Source organism: Macrotis lagotis, chromosome X (assembly GCF_037893015.1).
Source record: "Macrotis lagotis isolate mMagLag1 chromosome X, bilby.v1.9.chrom.fasta, whole genome shotgun sequence".
Lineage (NCBI taxonomy): Eukaryota > Metazoa > Chordata > Mammalia > Peramelemorphia > Peramelidae > Macrotis > Macrotis lagotis.
This window is the reverse complement of record NC_133666.1, coordinates 118,776,714-118,795,238: the sequence shown is the minus strand read 5'-3', so window position 1 is coordinate 118,795,238 and position 18,525 is coordinate 118,776,714. Positions and strand designations below refer to the sequence as shown.

The window sequence follows — 18,525 nt, the reverse complement described above, 5'->3', positions numbered from 1 at the left end:
AGCACATAATTACTAACCTACCTTAAATGTAACATACTTAGTCTAATATCTCATTGCTTAGAACAAAACCAAGCAATGAAACACTTTTTCTTATCTTAAGGCAGATCTTATAACTCACTATCCTTTGACATTTTGTTTTATATACTTATTTACCTCAATCCCAAATATATTCTTTCACTAACAAAAGGCCTTGTGAAACTGTTGACAATGTATTATTAATATTAACTTAACATCAAAACAAATCAGATTATAGAATTTAGTATAGTATTTCTTTTTTCCAAAAGAAATACTCTCCATTTTAGCAGTGTTCTTTTTGCACCATAAGGGGGAGACCTTTCCTATGAAAAGCCTTTCAGCCCCCCTTTTACAGCATCTTGACAGCAGGATGTACCAAAAGAATTTAGTGCAGAAAGGAAACATTTCATTTGAAAAAAGGTTACACATTTTCCAAATTATATGATGAGATTTAACTAAAAGCTCTGGCCATCCTTACCAAAATCTCAAATATAGAAACAATTTTCCCATCTCTCCAGGTCAGTGGAGAGGTATGAAAATGTCCTATTAATTTTTAAATATATATATATACACATTATTATTTTACTTTAGATTTTTTTCCCCCAAGGCAATGGGTTTAAGTGGCTTGCCTAAGGCCACACGGCTAGGTAATCATTAAGTGTCTGAGGTCGCATTTGAACCCAGGTACTCCTGACTCCAAGGCCTGTGCTCTATTCACTCACTGCACCACCTAGCCACCCCATTTTTTTTTGAAATTCACATTTACTTTTTTTTTTTTTTAGGTTTTTGCAAGGCAAATGGGGTTAAGTGGCTTGCCCAAGGCCACACAGCTAGGTAATTATTAAGTGTCTGAGACCGGATTTGAACCCAGGTACTCCTGACTCCAGGGCCGGTGCTTTATCTACTGCACCACCTAGTCCCCCCTCATGTTGTTTTTGAGGGGAAAGAGGTGCATTTAACACAGTGCTTGTCTTCTCTCTGCCATCTTGACCAGAAATCTTCTCATCATTCTGAGGAACAAACAATTTAGTCCTACCTTCTTCAGAGTTTTCAGTAGGAATGGGTGCTGTATTTTGTCATAGGCTGTTTCAGGATCTATTGATATAATCATATGATTTCTGATACGTTTGTCATTGATTTAGTTAAGTATACTAACAGTTTTCCTGATATTGAAACAGCCATGCATTCCTGGGATAAATCCTGCTTTTTGTATTATTGAATTGTATTATCTAGTGATAACTTGTTGTAATCATTTTACTAAGATTTTATTTAAGATTTTTGCATCTATATTCATTAGGGAGATAAGTATCTAATTTTTGCTGTTTTGGCTCTTCTTGGTTTAGGTATCAGGACACTCTTGTTGTCATAGAAAGAGTTCTGTCTTCACCTGTTTTTCCAAAGAGTTTATGAAGAATTGGAACCAATTGTTCCTTAAATGTTTGAGAGAATTCATTTGTGAATCCATCTGGCCCTGGAAATTTTTTCTTAGGGAGTTCAACAATGGCTTGTTGAATTTTTTTTTCTGAGATAGGGTTATTAGGTATTTAATTTCCTCCTCATTTAATTGTTTTTTTTCTCATAAAAACCAACTCTTGGTTTTTTCATTAGTTCAATGGTTTTCTTAATTTCTCCTTTAATTTTTGGAATTTCTAATTTGGTATTTAATTGAGGGTTTTTAATTTGTTCTCTAATTTTCTTAGTTGCATGTTTAATTCATTGATTTCCTCTTTCTCTAATTTATTCATGTAAGCATTTAAAGTTACATCCCCTGACAGCTGTCTTGGCTGTATCCCATAAGTTATGGCATGTTGTCTCATGATTATCATTATCTAGGATGAAATCATTAATTCTTTCTACAATGTTGTTTGATTCAATCATTCTTTTGAATGAGGTTATTTTGTTTACAATTAGTTTTAGGTCTATCTCTCCATGGCCCATTATTGCATGTGATTTTTACTGCATTATAATCTGAGAAGGATGTATTCACTATTTCTGCCTTTCTACATTTGTTTATAAGGTTTTTATGCCCTAGGACATGGTCAATGTTTACGTAAGTGCAATATCCTGCAGACAAAATATATATTCCTTTCTATCCCCATTCAACTTTATTCAAAAGGTCTCTCATGTCTAGGTTTCCTAACAATCTACCTCCTTAACTTCCTATTTTGTTTATTTGATGGTTAGATTCATCTAAATCTGAGAGTTGGCAGGTTGAGGTCTCCCACCAATAGGGTTTTGCTGTCTATGTCTTCCTGTAACTCACTGAACCTCTCCTCTCAGAATTTGGCAGCTATACCACTTGGTGCATACATATTTAGTACTGAAATTGCTTCATTGTCTTTGATACCTTTTAGGAGGATAGAGTTTCCATCCTTATCTCTTTTAATGAGATCTATTTTTGCAGCTTTTTCTGAGAAGGATTGCTACCCCTGCTTTTTTTTCATTTCAGCTGAAGTAAATATATTTTGCTCCAACTTTTTACCTTTACTCTATATTTAACTCTTTGCTTCAAATGGGTTTCTTGTAAGCAGTATATTGGAGGATTCTGGTTTTTAATCCACTCTGCTATTCATATTTTATGGGAGAGTTCTTCCCATTCACATCAAAGTTATAATTACAAACTCTTTATTGACCTTCATGCTATCTTCCCTCTGTTTGTATTTTCCCTTTTCTTTACTTTAACCATATTCCCTAGTATTTTGTTTCTCAATGCCACCTCCTTCAGTGTTTTTGCTCTCTTATATCCAACCTCCCTTTCCTTTCTTTCCTCTTTCCCTTTGCTCCTTCTTCCTTCCCTTCTTTCTGCTAGTTTCTCTTTTCCTCCCCCTCCCCCTTTGCCCTTTTAACATTTGAAAGGTAAGATAAGTTTCTTAACTTAATTGAGTGTGTGCATGTTAACTTTGAGTTAAATCTGATGGTGGTGATTCTCAACTCCTCCTTTCTTCCCCTTTATTCAATAGGTCCTTTGTACCTCTTTATGTAATGTGATTTACCCCCCTTCATTCTCCTGCATACTTCTCTTTATTGTCCTACCTTTTAAAGCAGATATTGTTTTTAAATCATCATATCAGAGTCAGAGATAAGTCATGAGTGTCCATGACTTCTGGATAAGTATAATCTCTCTAATAGAATCACAATTCTGGAGCATTATGAGAATCTTTCTCCCAGGATGGAATGTAGCCAGTTTCATCTTATTGTATAGTAGGTTTACCTTTACCCTGTTTTTATCTTTTCAGGTGTCCCTCGAGTCTCCTATTCAAAGTCCAACTTTTCCATTTTGCTCTGGTCTTTTCATCAAGAAAAGTTGGAAGTCTCCTATTTCCTTAAATGTTCATCTTTTCATCTGGAAGAGAAGGCTCAGTTTTGCTGGGTAGTGTATTCCAAGCTCCCTTGCTGTTCAGAATATTCCATTCTGGGCCCTTTGATCCCATAATGTTGCTACAGCCAGGTTCTGTGTAATCATTTCAGTGGCTCCTTGGTATCTAAATTGTTTCTTTCTGACTGCTTGCAGGATTTTGTCTTTTATCTGTTAGTTCTGTAATTTGGCCACAATATTCCTTGGTGTTTTCATTCTGGATCCTTTTCAGGAATGGAGTGATGTTTTCTTTCAATAGCTGTTTTGCCCTCTGCTTCCATGGTATGAGGGCAATTTTCCATCACTAAATCCTGTAATATTGAGACCAGGTTTTTGTTATACTAAATGTTTTCTGGAAGCTCAATGATTTGTAAGTTGCCTCTCCTGGATTTATTTGTGTGTTCAATGGTTTTGCTGATGAAGTCTTTTCATTTTCTTCTATTTATTAGAGTTTTTGGTTTTGTGTAACAGATTTTTACTATCTCATGAAGTCATTAGTTTCCACAGATTCCACTCTTTTTTGTAGAGAAGAATTTTCTTCACTTATCTTTTGTAAATCCTATTCCTCTAATTGGTCAGTTCTATTTTTGTAGTTTTCCATTTGCCAATTGTTTTTTTTTGAGAGAATTATTTTCTTATTGTGAGATGTTAACTTTCTCTTGCAAATTGTTAATTTTCTTTTTCCTTTTTAAAATTTTAAACCATTTGTACATGCATATTTGCAAGTTAACATATTTCCCTCCACCATTCCTTCCTACCCCCCCCCCCCCCCCCCCCCAGTAATGAACAGTCAGGCTAACATATTTTGCTAAAATACATATTTTATTAAACATATTTACAAATTACTCAATTTTGGCATGAGAAATTAGGATTAAGGGAAAGAGATACATGAGATCTGTTTTTAGGAAGTATTCATTATATTCGGTGGTGGCATTTTTTTCTGTGTATTTCATTTCATTTTCTTTTTTTTCTCCTCTGTTTTGGAATAATACAGTACCTATCCAGTTTAATACAGTTGTCTTAGTTCTCTGGACTATTGAAAGGAGTTGCTTCCATCAAGGTTGTTCATCTCATAATGTTGTTGCTGTGCACATTGTTCTTTTAACTCTACTCTCTTCAATTGGCATCAGATCCCATAAGTCATTCCATGTTTCTCTGACCATTATTGTATAGCAGGTTTACCTTTACCCTGTTTTTATCTTTTCAGGAGTTCTTATAGAACAATAGTATTCCATACTATTCAAGTACTATAACTTGTTTAGCCATTCCCCAATTGATGGGCATCCCTTCAATTTCCAATCCTGTGCCACTACAAAAAGAGCTGCTATGAATATTTTGGAACATATAGAACTTCCTGATTTTTTACAGTTTCTTCTGGATATACTCCTAGAATTGTAATTGCTGGGTCAAAGGGTATGAATTGTTCTAACTTTTTTTTCTTTAGGTTTTTGCAAGGCAATGGGGTTAAGTGGCTTGCCCAAGGCCACATAGCTAAGTAATTAGAAAGTGTCTGAGGCCGGATTTGAACTCAGGTACTCCTGACTCCAGGGCCGGTGCTCTATCCATTGTGCCACCTAGCTGCCCCAAAGGGTATGAATTGTTTTATTGCTTTTTGGGCATAGTTCCATAGTTCCATATTCTCCGTAAAGTTTGGATCCATTCACAACTCCACCAGAAATGAATCAATGTCCCAATCCTCCCATAACCTCTCCAGTATTGATCATCTTCCCTTTTTTCTTGTCTGGACCAGTCTAATAGGTATGAAATGATAATCTCATTGTTGTTTGAATTTGCATTTTTCTAATCAATAGTGCTTTGGAGCATTTTTTCTATATTATATATAGTTTTAAATTGTTCATTTTTTGACAGTCTATTCATATCCTTTGACCATTTATCAAGTAGGGGAATGATTTATGACCTAATAAATTTGATGTAATCTCTATATATTTTTAGAATTGAGACCTTTATCAGAATTGGTTGTGAAGATTATTTCCCAGCTTTCTGCTTTTCTTCTAGTTTTGACAACATTGATCAGTGCAAAAACTTTGTAATTTAATGTAATCATTTATTTTGCAGGTTTTCATGTGCTCTAATTCTAGTTTGGTCATAAATTTATCCCTTTTTGATAGATCAGATAAAGTATTTTTTGGTCTATTAATTTATCTGTGGTGTCTCACTCTTTATGTCTAAATCTTGTACCATTTTGGCCTTCTTTTGGTATAGGGAATGTGATGTGAATCTATACCTAGTTTTTTCCTATTTTTTCAGATTTTCCCTACAATTTATTTTCAGGTGGTGAGTTCTTATCCCAGAGGCTGATGATATTCTTGCATTTATCAAATAGTAGATTGCTATAGTCATCTACTACAGTTTCTTCTCAGCCTATTCTAATCCACTGATCCTTTACTGTCTTCCTTAAACAGTACCAGTCAGTTTTGAAGACTGCTGCTTTACAGTATAGTTTTAGATCTGGTAGAGCTAGGCCACCATCCTTTATATTTTTTTTCATCAGTTCCCTTGCCATTCTTGGCCCTTTGTTGCTCCAGATGAACTTTGTTACTATGCTTTCTAGCTTGGTAAAGTAATTATTTGGTAGTTTGAGTGGTATGGCACTGAATAAGCAATTTAATTTGGGCAGAATTGTCATTTATATTAGCTTGACCTATCCATGAGCATTTGACATTTCTCCAATTGCTTAGATTTTACTTTATTTGAGTGAAGAGAGCTTGTAAGAAAGATTCCCAAGTATTTAATGTCTACATTTGTGTGAAATGGAATTTCTCTTTCTATCTCTTCTTCTTGGGCTTTGTTGTTCATATGTAGAAATGTTGATCATTTCTGTGGGTTTATTTTATATCCTGCTACTTTGCCAAATTTGTTCATTGTTTTAAGGAGTTTTTTTAACATGATTTTCTAGGCTCCTTTGGTATAACATCCTATCACCTGCAAAGATTGAACATTTTGCTTCCTCATTGCCAGTTCTGATTTCTTCAGTTTCTTTTTTCTTTTCTTATTGCAACTGCTTGCATTTCCAATATTATATTGAATAGTAATGGTGATAATTTGCATCTTTGTTTCATCCCTGAATTTATTGGAAATAAATTCTGAGTTTATTCACATTAAATATAATATTTGTTCATAGTTTTTGATAGATACTATTTATTATTTTAAGTTAAAGTCCATTTATCCCTATGCTCTTTATTGCATTTAGTAGGAATGGATATTGTATTATATCAAAGGCTTTTTTAGCAACTATTGAGATAATCATATGATTTCTGTTGGTTTTATTATTGATATGCTTCATTATGTTCAGTGTTTTCCTAATGTTGAACCATCCCTGCCTGCCTGGTTTAAATCCAACCTGATCATGCTGTATTATCCTGGAAGTAACTTGCTGTAGTCTCGTTGCTATAATTTCATTTTAGATTTTTGAATCAATATTCATTAAGGAGATTGGTCTATAATTTTCTTTGTCTGTTTTGGTTCTTCATGGTTTAGGTATCAGCACCATGTTGGTATCATGAAAGAAGTTTGGCAGAACTCCTTCCTCTCCTATTTTTTTTAAAGTACTTTATAGAATATGAATTAATTGTTCCTTAAATGTTTGGTAGAATTCACTTTCAAATCCATCCGGACCTGGAGACTTTTTCTTATGGAGTTTGATGGTTTCTTCAATTTGTTTTTCTGAAATGGGGTTACTTAGGTAATTTTTTCCTATTCTGATAAGCTGAGGAGTTTGTATTTTTATAAATCTTCATCTATTTCACTCAAGTTTTCCAAATTATTGGCAGTTTGGCAAAGTAACACTAAATTAGGCCTTTAATTTCCTCCTCATTTGTGGTTAGTTCACCCTTCTCATTTTTAATATTGGTAAACACATCATCTTCTTTCTTTTTTTAAATCAGACTAATCAGAGATTTGTCTATTTTATTGACTTTTACCTCAAATCAACTCTTAGTTTTATTCATGAGATCAATGAGTTTCTTGCTTTCCATTTTATTATTCTCTCCCTTGATTTTCAGAATTTCTAAACTGGTATTTAATGGGGGTTCTTTAGTTTGTTCTCTTTCCAGCTTTTATAATTTCTTGCCCAATTCATTGATTTCCTCTTTCTCTATTTTATTCGTATAGGCACTTAGAGGTATCAAATTTCCCCTCAAAACTGCCTTGGCTGCATTCCATTAATATCGGTATGATGTTTCAGTATCATCATTTTCTAGGATATGATTACAGATTTTTTTCTATTATTTGCTGTTTGAACTACCCATTATTTCAATAATGTTATTTAATTTCCAATTATTTCTTGCCTTTTATTTCCCTGACCCCTTATTCCATATAACTTTCATTTTTTTCAGCATCTGAGAAGTGTATATTTATTATTTCTGCCTTTCTGCATTTGATTTTAAGGTTTTTTTGTGCCCAAGGACATTAAGTCCTCAATGATAATAGCATAGGGATCATATTGACAGAAAGATCTTGAAAGAGGTAAGAGAGGCATAATATTAAATGAGAAAGCATATCCTGGAAGTTGCTCAAGAATACAAGAATACAGAAGATAGTATAGACTTGGCTTAAAGGACACTGAGGGATGGTGGGGCAGTGATGGGCTGAAGTGGTCTTGTCCCAAAATGTTTTCACATTTCCCAATTCCCCTTCCTCTTTTCTCTGTCTTTGGTCTAAGGACTTGTGTATCAGTTAGCAATCATATTTCATGAAAAGATAATAACTGAACATAATTGTTATCACATCTCTTTTACCTTATTAAGGCAAATTTAAGGCAGAAAAATTCTTCATGATGGTACAGAATATGTCATTGATCATGGAATCTCAATGCTACAGCAGTCAGTGAGGGAAAAGGGGACGCTGTTTGGGAGGCTTACCCTGACACAGAAGATAGACAACACTGTCTACTTTTTGAGGTCATTGAGCTTCACAGGAATTTATAATGGGACCTTGCAAATCAATTAGTTATGAAATGGTTCAATTTCATGTTGCTGTGTGAGCCTAGACAAACTGCTTTGAGTCTTCTTTCCTATTCTGTGATAGTGGCAGAACAGTATTGCTATTCTTCACTCAAAGAAATCTGTGAGAATCTATATGTGCCTTATTCTCCTTTTCTTAAATTCACCATATTGGCTTAACAATATCATATTTTAAAAATCTATTAATTAATAAAAAAGAACTGAAACCAATTTAAAATCATTCCTCAATGGTTAAGGGGTCAAATGATTTGAACAGGCAGGTTTCAGATGAAATGCTTCAAGCTATTTGTAGTCATATGTCAAAAATACTCCAAATCATTATTGACCATAGATAAACAAATTAAAATAGCTATGAATTACCACACCTCACACATATCAAACTGGTGAAGATGATAAAGAAAGAAAAATGATCAGGTTGGAAAGAATGTATGGATATTGGGACATTAATGGACTTTTGGGAGAGTTCTGAACTGATGCAGCCATGCTGTCATTATTTTTGGTTTTGGGGTTGGGGAGAACATGCATATTTTTGTTAGTTTTTTTGGCAAGGAAATGGGGTTGTGACTTGTCCAAGGTCACACAGATAGGTAATTATTAAGTCTCTGGGGTTGGATTTGAACTCAGGTCCTCCTGACTCTAGGACTGGTGCTCTATCCACTGAGACACCTAGCTATCCAAGATCCAACATTCTGGACAGTGATCTTGAATGATGCCAAAATTGCAATACCACCATATCATCCAACAATACCAACGCTTGGTCTATATACCAAAGAAATCATCAGAAATGGCTAAGGTCTCCCATATTCAAAAATATTTGTACCAGCTCTTTTTGATGTGGCAAAGAATAGGAAATTGAGGTTGTGCCCCCTATTTGGGGAATGACTGAACAATTTATGATATATGATTATTATGGAGTACATTTGTTCTCTAAAAAAATCACGAGTGGCTGAACTTTAGAGAAACATAGAAAGCCCTGCATGAAATAATACTAAGTGAAATGAGAAGAAACAGGAAAACATTGAATACATTAAAAACATTATTGTAAGATGATCAACTATGATAGATGCACCTCCTCTCAGCAGTTCAGAGAACAAGAAGTACCTTGAGAGACCTGTTATGGAAAAGTATATCCACATCTAGAGAAACAAAACCTGTAAAGTGTGAATGTAGAGCAAAGCTTACTATGTTCACTCTTTTAATACTTTTTTCCCCTTTTTCTTGGCTTTTTCTTTCCTCTTAAATACCACCAGTAAAATGCAAATGTGTTAAAGCGGAATATACATGTGCAATTTTACCCTGTTCAACCCCCATGAGGAGGGAGGGATGAGAGGGTGGTTGAAAAATGTGGAACTCACAAATTGGTAAAAGTATGAAGGCTAAAAAAAAACTACCATCAAATCTAATTGGAACAAATTAAAATTAATTTAAAAAATCCATTCTTTGTTTGTAGTTGTAAATTGGCTCCATATTTGTTTTGATCAAGTATTATTATATGTGATGTTACTTGAAAATTCATGCATGGTGTTGGTACTTAATATTTGTCGAGTTGTCTAGAGAGTTCTTTGTATTTGACAGAGAAATTGGTAAATAAAACATGTGTAAGCAGAATGTTTATTTTTTTGAGCATTACTTTAAAAAACCATGTTGATAGAAATGCAGCTTTATATCGTCATGAGGAAAATGCAAGGCTTTTAAAATATTTTGTTTACTTTTTTGCCTACATACAACATTAGTTTTGCACAATCATTACTTCACAAGGTTATGGGTTTTACATTTTCACCCCACCTTTCCTTCCCTTCCCCCTGATAGAATGTAATCTTGGCTATTCATATAAACCATGCCAAACATAGATCCTTATTATTCTGTTGGGAAGGAGGAATCAAATCAAAATGGCAAAAAAATTATAGTGATTAAAAAAATAATACATGAGACAACCATTTTATATAAATATTTCAATTGCTTTCCAATTATATAGCATAGTAGTTTCTACCAATCATATTTTGTAAGATTTCAATTTTGAAATTTGCCCTCCTCCCTCTCTTCCATCTCCCCTCCCACCAAGAGTAGTCAATTCATAATCTTTTCAATTTTTCCATGCTATGCATTGATAAAAAATGAATGTGTTGAGATAAAAAGTATATCCCTGCAGAAGAAATAACATATTGGAGATAGCAAATTTTTGTAATCCGTAAGAAAACTTTTCCAAAAATTGAACTTAATCATCTTCGGTCTTTGTTTCAACTCCACAGTTCTTTTACTGGCTACAGATGGTATTCTTCAAAGATACCCTAAAATTGGCCCTGATTATTGCACTAATGGAGTGAGCAAGTCCAATAAGTTTCATCATCACCCCCATGTTGCTGTTAGGGTGTACAATGTTCTTCTAGTGCTCATCTCACTCAACATCAATTCATGCTAATTTTTCCAAATTTATATCCAACATGTTAGGAAGAAATGGTTGTAAATCAATATAAACTATTTGGAAAAATAGGTGAAGATGGAACTCTGCTTAATTCCTTCTGTGCCATAAATGTGGTGCTGATATCTAAAATCCAGCAAGAGCCAAAACAGAAAGAAATTAATAGACCAATTTCCCTATGGATTTGGATATAAAAATCATATTCTTGGGGCAGCTAGGTGGCTAGGTGGCACAGTGGATAAAGCACCGGCCCTGGAGTCAGGAGTACCTGGGTTCAAATCTGGTCTCAGACACTTAATAATTACCTAGCTGTGTGGCCTTGGGCAAGCCACTTAACCCCATTTGCCTTGCAAAAACCTAAAAAAAAAAAGAATAAGAGAAAAATTGTACTATCTGCAGATGGCATGATGGTATACCTAGAGAATCCCAAGAAATCATCCAAAAAAACTACTGGAAACTATTAGGAATTTTAGCAAAGTTCTAGGATATAAATTAAACCCTTATAAATCCTCAACTTTTCTATTTATGACTAGCAAGACTCAGTGGGAAGAGCTAGAAAGAGAAATCCCATTCAAAGTAACCTCAGACTATAAAAAACCTGGGAGTCTATTTTCCAAGGCAGACTCAGAAAGTTTTGAAAACAATTATAAAACACTTATCATGCAAATTAAATCAGATTTAAATAACTGGGCAAATATCAACTGCTCATGAATAGGTAGAGCTAATATAATAAAAATGATAATTCTACCAAAACTAAACTACCTGTTTAGTACCTTACCAATCAAAATTCCAAAAAATTACTTTAATGAGTTAGAAAAAGTTTTAAGTAAATTCATATGGAGAAATAAAAAGTCAAGAATTTCCAGGGATTTAATGAAAAAAAGTGCAAAAGAAGGGGGGCTTAGCCCTACCTGATCTAAAATTATATTATAAAGCATCAGTCATCAAAACCGTCTGGTATTGGTTAAGAAATAGAGTGGTGGATCAGTGGAATAGACTAGGTGCAATTGCAGGAAATGATTTTAGTAATCTGCTGTTTGATAAACCCAAAGAGTTCAGCTATTGGGATAAAAACTTTCTCTTTGATAAAAGCTACTAGGAAAATTGGAAGTTAGTATGGAAGAAACTTAGATTAGACCAACACCTCACACCCTATACCAAGATAAGATCCAAATGGTTACAGGATTTATACATAAAAAGCAATACTATAAGCAAATTAGAAGATCAAGGACTAGTTTACCTGTCAGATCTATGGAAAGGGAAGCAGTTTATGACTAAGGAAGAGATGGAGAATATCACTAAAAACAAACTAGATGATTTCTATTACATTAAATTAAAAAGTTTTTGTACAGACAAAACCACTGTAACCAAGATCAAAAGAAATGTAGTAAACTGGGAAACCATCTTTACAACTAATGTTTCTGACAAAGGACTCATTTCTAAAATATACAGAGAACTGACTCATATTTTTTTTTAAAAAAAGCCATTCCCCAATTGACAAATGGTCAAAGGATATGCAAAGGCAATTTACAACTGAGGAGATGAAAGCAATCCATAGTCATATGAAAAATTGCACTAAATCATTAATTATTAGAGAAATGCAAATTAAAGCTTCTCTGAGGTACCAGAGAAGAATTGGAAATTAAGTAAATCTCCTTCAATTGGGGAATGGCTTAGCAAATTGTGTCATGGAACACTATTTTTCTATTAGAAACCAGGAGGGATGGGAATTCAGGGAAGCCTGGAGGGATTTGCATGAACTGATGCTGAGAGAGATGAGCAGAACCAGAAAAACACTGTACACCCTAACAGCAACATGGGGGCAATGATCAACCTTGATGGACTTGCTCATTCCATCAGTGCAACAATCAGGGACAATTTGGGGCTGTCTGCCATGGAGAATACAGTCTGTATCCAGAGAAACAACTGTGAAGTTTAAACAAAGATCAAGGACTATTGCCTTAAATTTAGAAAAAAACCTGATATTGTTTGATCTTGCTATCTCTTAAAACTTTGTTTCTTCCTTAAGGATATGATTTCTCTCTCATCACATCCAATTTGGATCAATGTACAACATTGCCTTCTGTGAGGGGTGGGGGGAGGGAAGTAAGATTGGGGGAAAGTTGTAAAACTCAAAATAAATAAAATCTTTAAAAAAGCCACTCTAACCAAGATCAAAAGAAATGTAGTAAATTGGAAAATAATTTTTGTAATTAGTGTTTGTGACAAAGGACTCTTTCTTTTTTTTATTTTTAAAGATTTTATTTGAGTTTTACAATTTTTCTCCCAATCTTACTTCCCCCCCCCACAGAAAGCAATCTGTCAGTCTTTATTTTGTTTCCATGTTGTACATTGATCCAAATTGAGTGTGATGAGAAATCCTTAAGAAAGAAACAAAAATAAGAGATAGCAAGATCAGACAATAAGATATCTGTTATTTTTTCTAAATTCAAGGGAATAATCCTTGAAATTTGTTTAACCTCCATGGCTCTTTTTCTGGATACAGATAGTATTCTCCATGGCAGACAGCCCCAAATTGTCCCTGGTTGTTGCACTGATGGAACGAGCAAGTCCATCAAGGTTGATCATCGCCCTCATGTTGCTGTTAGGATGTACAGTGTTTTTCTGGTTCTGCTCATCTCAGCATCGGTTCATGCAAATCCCCCCCAGGCTTCCCTGAATTCCTGTCCCTTCTGGTTTCTAATAGAACAATAGTGTTCCATGACATACATATACCAGTTTGCTAAGCCATTCCCCAATTGAAGGACACTTACTTAATTTCCAATTCTTTGCCACCACAAACAGGGCTGCTATGAATATTTTTGTACAAGTGATATTTTTACCTTTTTTCATCATCTCTTCAGGGTATAGACCCAGTAATGGTATTGCTGGATCAAAGGGTATGCTCATTTTTGTTGCCCTTTGGGCGTAGTTCCAAATTTCTCTCCAGGAAGGTTGGATGAGTTCACAGCTCCATCAACAGTGTCCCAGATTTCCCACAACCCTTCCAACAATGATCATTATCCTTTCTGGTCATATTGGCCAGTCTGAGAGGTGTGAGGTGGTACCTCAGAGAAGCTTTGATTTGCATTTCTCTCATAATTAATGATTTAGAGAACTTTTTCATATGGCTATGGATTTCTTTGATCTCCTCATCTGTAAATTGCCTTTGCATATCCTTTGACCATTTGTCAATTGGGGAATGGCTTTTTTTTAAAATATGACTCAATTCTCTGTATATTTTAGAAAGGAGTCCTTTGTCAGAATCATTAGTTGTAAAGATTGTTTCCCAATTTACTACATTTCTTTTGATCTTGTTACAGTGGTTTTATCTGTGCAAAAGCTTTTTAATTTAACATAATCAAAATCATCTAGTTTGTTTTTGGTGATGTTCTCCAACTCTTCTTTAGTCATAACCTGCTCCCCTTTCCATAGATCTGACAGGTAAACTAGTAAAGGACTCCTTTCTAAAATATATAGAGAACTAAGTCAAATTTATAAAAAAAAAACCAAGCTGTTACCAAATTGATAGTCAAAGAATATGCAAAAACAATTTGCATATGAGTAAATTAAAGCCATTTATAGTGATATGAAAAATTTCTCTAAATTATTACTGATTAGAGAAATGCAAATCAGAACTCTGAAGTAGCACCTCTTACCTCTCAGGTTGGCCAATATGACTAGAAAGGACAATGGTCAATGTTGAAAGGTATGTGGGAAATCTGGAACTCTAAGCCATTGTTCCCCAACAGTTCTGAACTGATCCAAGCTTTCTAGAGAACATTTTGGAATTATGCCCAAAGGACCATCAGAATATGCATAATAGCCTTTGATCTAGCAATATCATTACTGGGTCTGTCTTCTGAAGAGATCAGCAAAAAGGGTAAAACCCCCACATGTACCAAAATATTCATAGCAGCTCTGCTTGTAATGGGAAAGAATTTCTATTAGAAATCAGGAGGGATGGGATTCCATGAGATAATTTTTAAAAATTGATGAATAGTATGCTTTGATTTGCATTTTAATTTCCTTTTTTAATAATTGCTTTTAATCATTAATTTGCAAAGTCGCTAACATTTTATCATTAGACAAATTATGAGGTTGCTGATTAAATGTTGTTAAATATTAAAATGAGGAAAAAAGCAATCCCATGAACTGATTTGTTAAAACAAGTCCTTTACAAAGTAATCAAACAATTTAAGTGAGTCATCCAGTCAACTGCCATTAGTTTTTGCCTTTTTTTTTAAACAGCAAATTTTCCTCAAGGAATATCATTGTTTATTAAGCCTGTTTTGCTTTTCTTTTTAACACTCTTAGAACGTTTACTCCTGAACAGTTTGATCTTTTAAGGCACTATGCAATGAAGTTCCCTTTAAAACAAGTTAATGGAAGTGATTTAGGGATGGCTAAGATCTCTTCTAAATTCTTTTCTATTTTGATCTATATACTAGAACTAATCTGTTATTTGAGGGCCAAAAGCAAACTATTTCCAAGTACATTGTCCTAAAAAAAATGCTTGTAATAATATTTTTCTTAAGTTTTTAACCTGTAAACCATCTAAAATTTTTTTCAAGTTATAAGTATCAGTCAGACTGGCATTTACACAACTACAGCAGGGCTTACACGTTTAACATACGTAATTACAAATAAAATAAGTTAAATAACTTTAAAAATATATTCTATAATTTAATTGGCCCTTCAAATGTTTTCCCTCTGAGGAAAAATTAACTTAACTTTGGCTTTTTCTATCCAACTGTTTAATTCTGACTTTTTCCCCATCCCCCCCCCCCATTTAATGAGTTACTTTAAAAACTGAGGTTGTTGCAATGTTTAAAGTTTTGCTTTTCTAAAGTGGAATCCAATGACCTTTGCACATCTATTATCATTCAGAGTTAATAGTAGTAGAAAGGACTGTATACTACACAAATTATACATAAAAATCATAAATGTGAAAGAATATTATGAATATAAAGAAACAAGTTTATAAGGAGCAAGAGAAGGTTCAAAGTTTCGAATACAAACTATCATTTATGATGAAAGAACAAGAAAAAAGCATGGAAATTTGAAAGATATGGATGGTTCTGAACTTTTTTTTTTCAAATTCAAAACCCCTAAAAATTCAGGGCATGAAAATAAATATAAAATGGAAAACAGTGCATTAATTTGACCCTGATAAATTTCTTTTTAATAATCTCAAATAAAATGAAGTTTCAAAAAAAAATCACAAGTTTACCAAAATATATACTACACATTGAAACACAAATTCTACCATTTCTTCCTTTCAGAGTATTAGACTGCCAAGGCTTTTACACAACGCACATTTTACTTCTCTGTGGCATCTAGGTCTAGAAGCATCAGTTGGAAATCAGAAGCATCATACAGTATTCCTAGCCACTAGGACAATCTCTTATCATCAGCAAATGACTTACAATTAGTGTTTACTTATATACATATATTTTCATCATAAAAAACTCAAAGATCCTGTTATGCTTTCAGCTTTAACTGTGGTGTTTCATGAAGCTTCTGTATAGTTCTATATATTAAAAAATCTTGATTTTTAAATGAACCTTTTTAGTATTACTTCATGATGGGTTTAATGTAACATCGTTAATTTAAGCATAAAATGGCAACTACTTTGTATTGTATAAACTAATTCACAGCTATTAAGAAAATTTTCTAATGGTAACCAAATACAAGGCTGCAGCAATGATAAAACAGTAGTGGAATACAAGGGGGAAAAATGCATGTAAATGAAATGACTTTTGATCAGAGGCCATTCATTATTTTGCTTTCTGGCATATGGAAGAAATTATCTTCTTTGAGTTTCAAATGTTCTGGTAAATCCAATTGTCTCTTAGCTTCTTCAATATCATTCTGAATTGCTGAAATAAGGGCATCAAGTGAACTAAAGTTTTTCTCTGGTCTGATGTAGCCAGTGATGACTTATACTAAGCATTTCCCCATAGAAATCCTCTTTGAAAGTTATGTATAATGTGAGTTTCCACAGATTTTTTTAGTATTCTTGTAGTATGGGTTCCATCCTATGCTTAAAACCATTTTATGGACATCTCCATTTCCTACAGAGGCCCAACCGTAGTAAATTCCAGTAGATAAATCACACGGAAGATTATCCACTACTGGCTCAGGGAAGTTGGCTGTGGGGATGCCCAGCTGCTTGGAGCCCCTGCCGAAGCCCCTCACTACCTGTCCCCGGCAGAAGCAGGGCAGGTGCTTCCTCACGGCGCTGGCGTCGGCCGCGGCGAACGGCCCGGGCGGAGAGCTGGACAGCGTCGCCGTGGAGCTCGGGGAAGCGGCGCCCCGCGGCCGGCCCGGAGCTGGGGGAGGAGGAAAGGGGAGAATCCCGGGGGCGCCGGGCTGGGGGGCCACCCGGCGCGCGGGGCGGGCCACACAAGCTCCGCGCGCCCCGCCTGCATTTTAATTTCACATTTCTTTCTCTGGATTTGAATGATATTTTATTTCACAAGTCATTTACAATTGTCTTTGGTTATTGTTCTGTTGAAATGAAGAGGTTCATCATAGTTGGTCATCATCCAGTGTTGCTGTTACAGGATGTAATTTTCCTCTGGTTTTACTCTCCTTGCTGAGCATCAGCGAATGTAAGTACATACAGGTCTTTCCAGGCTTTATAAGAGTTCCAATTGCTCATGATTTCTTATAGAATAACAGTTTTCTATTATATTCGTAAGCCACAATTTGTTCAAGCATTCCCCAGTTATTGGGCATGCCCTCAATTTCCAATTCTTTGCCTACGAAAAGAGCTTCTATAAATATTGTTATTCAGGTGGTTTCATCACTCTTTTGGGGGATTTCTTTGAGATACAGACCTAGTAGTGGTATTGAAAAGCAAGTCTTTTGGAAAAGTGAATGTTATTATCACACTCACAATTTAATAATATACAAGACATTTTATTTTATATAAATGAAATAAATCTATATCATACAATGGGTATAAAATAAATTAAGCCAAATAAATGCAACTGAAATGGATTAAGTTCCATTTACAACACCTTATCCACTTTTTAAACTCTTTGCAAAAATATTTTCATTGTGATATGTTAGAAGCACATTATCTGCTTTAGGCACATAGAATCACAAACTAGTGAAGATGACAAAATCCAATCGTTTTCAGAGCAATATTTATTTAAGAAATATGAAAGCCAACTTTAAAAAAAAGAACCTAAAACTTGGTGACATTGGAAAGCTTAAATTTATTAAAGGGCCATAAAATATTTATGCAGATACCTTAGCTCCTAACAGCTCAAGTAATTTAAAATAGTTTGAAGTGTCCAGATGGATTCTAATTACACTACATATTGATAATTTTCTGGATAATAAGAATTATTTGATTATTTAAAATGCAAACAATTGGAAAAAATAAATTTCCTAAAAGTTCTAAAAATATTGAGGGCAAACACATTGCAACCTAAAACTTAAAACTCACTCAAAATGATTGAGAAAGCCCAGTGAGCTTTAATGACATTATATCAGGATACATGTGTATACAGTAACACTTCTTTGGTTAATAAATATTAACATCAATTGAAACAAAGGTCTAAGACTTTAAGATAGTGGAAATATTATTTTCCTAGGGGACTTCAAAATATGGAGGGTTAACACCTAAATAATGAGCACTAAGAGCTTCTTAAAAGAGTTGAGTGTCCAGATGGAGTCCAGTTACACCACAGAGAAAAATTTGGTCATAGCAAGATTTATTAAATTTCTCTTTCTTTCTT

General features: G+C 34.3%; 1 pseudogene; it reads right to left on the bottom strand.

The window, feature by feature from the left end:
• Positions 1-16,456: 16,456 nt before the first annotated feature.
• LOC141503248 (riboflavin kinase pseudogene) lies at positions 16,457-17,380 on the bottom strand (annotated as a pseudogene).
• Between the last annotated feature and the right edge of the window lie 1,145 nt (positions 17,381-18,525).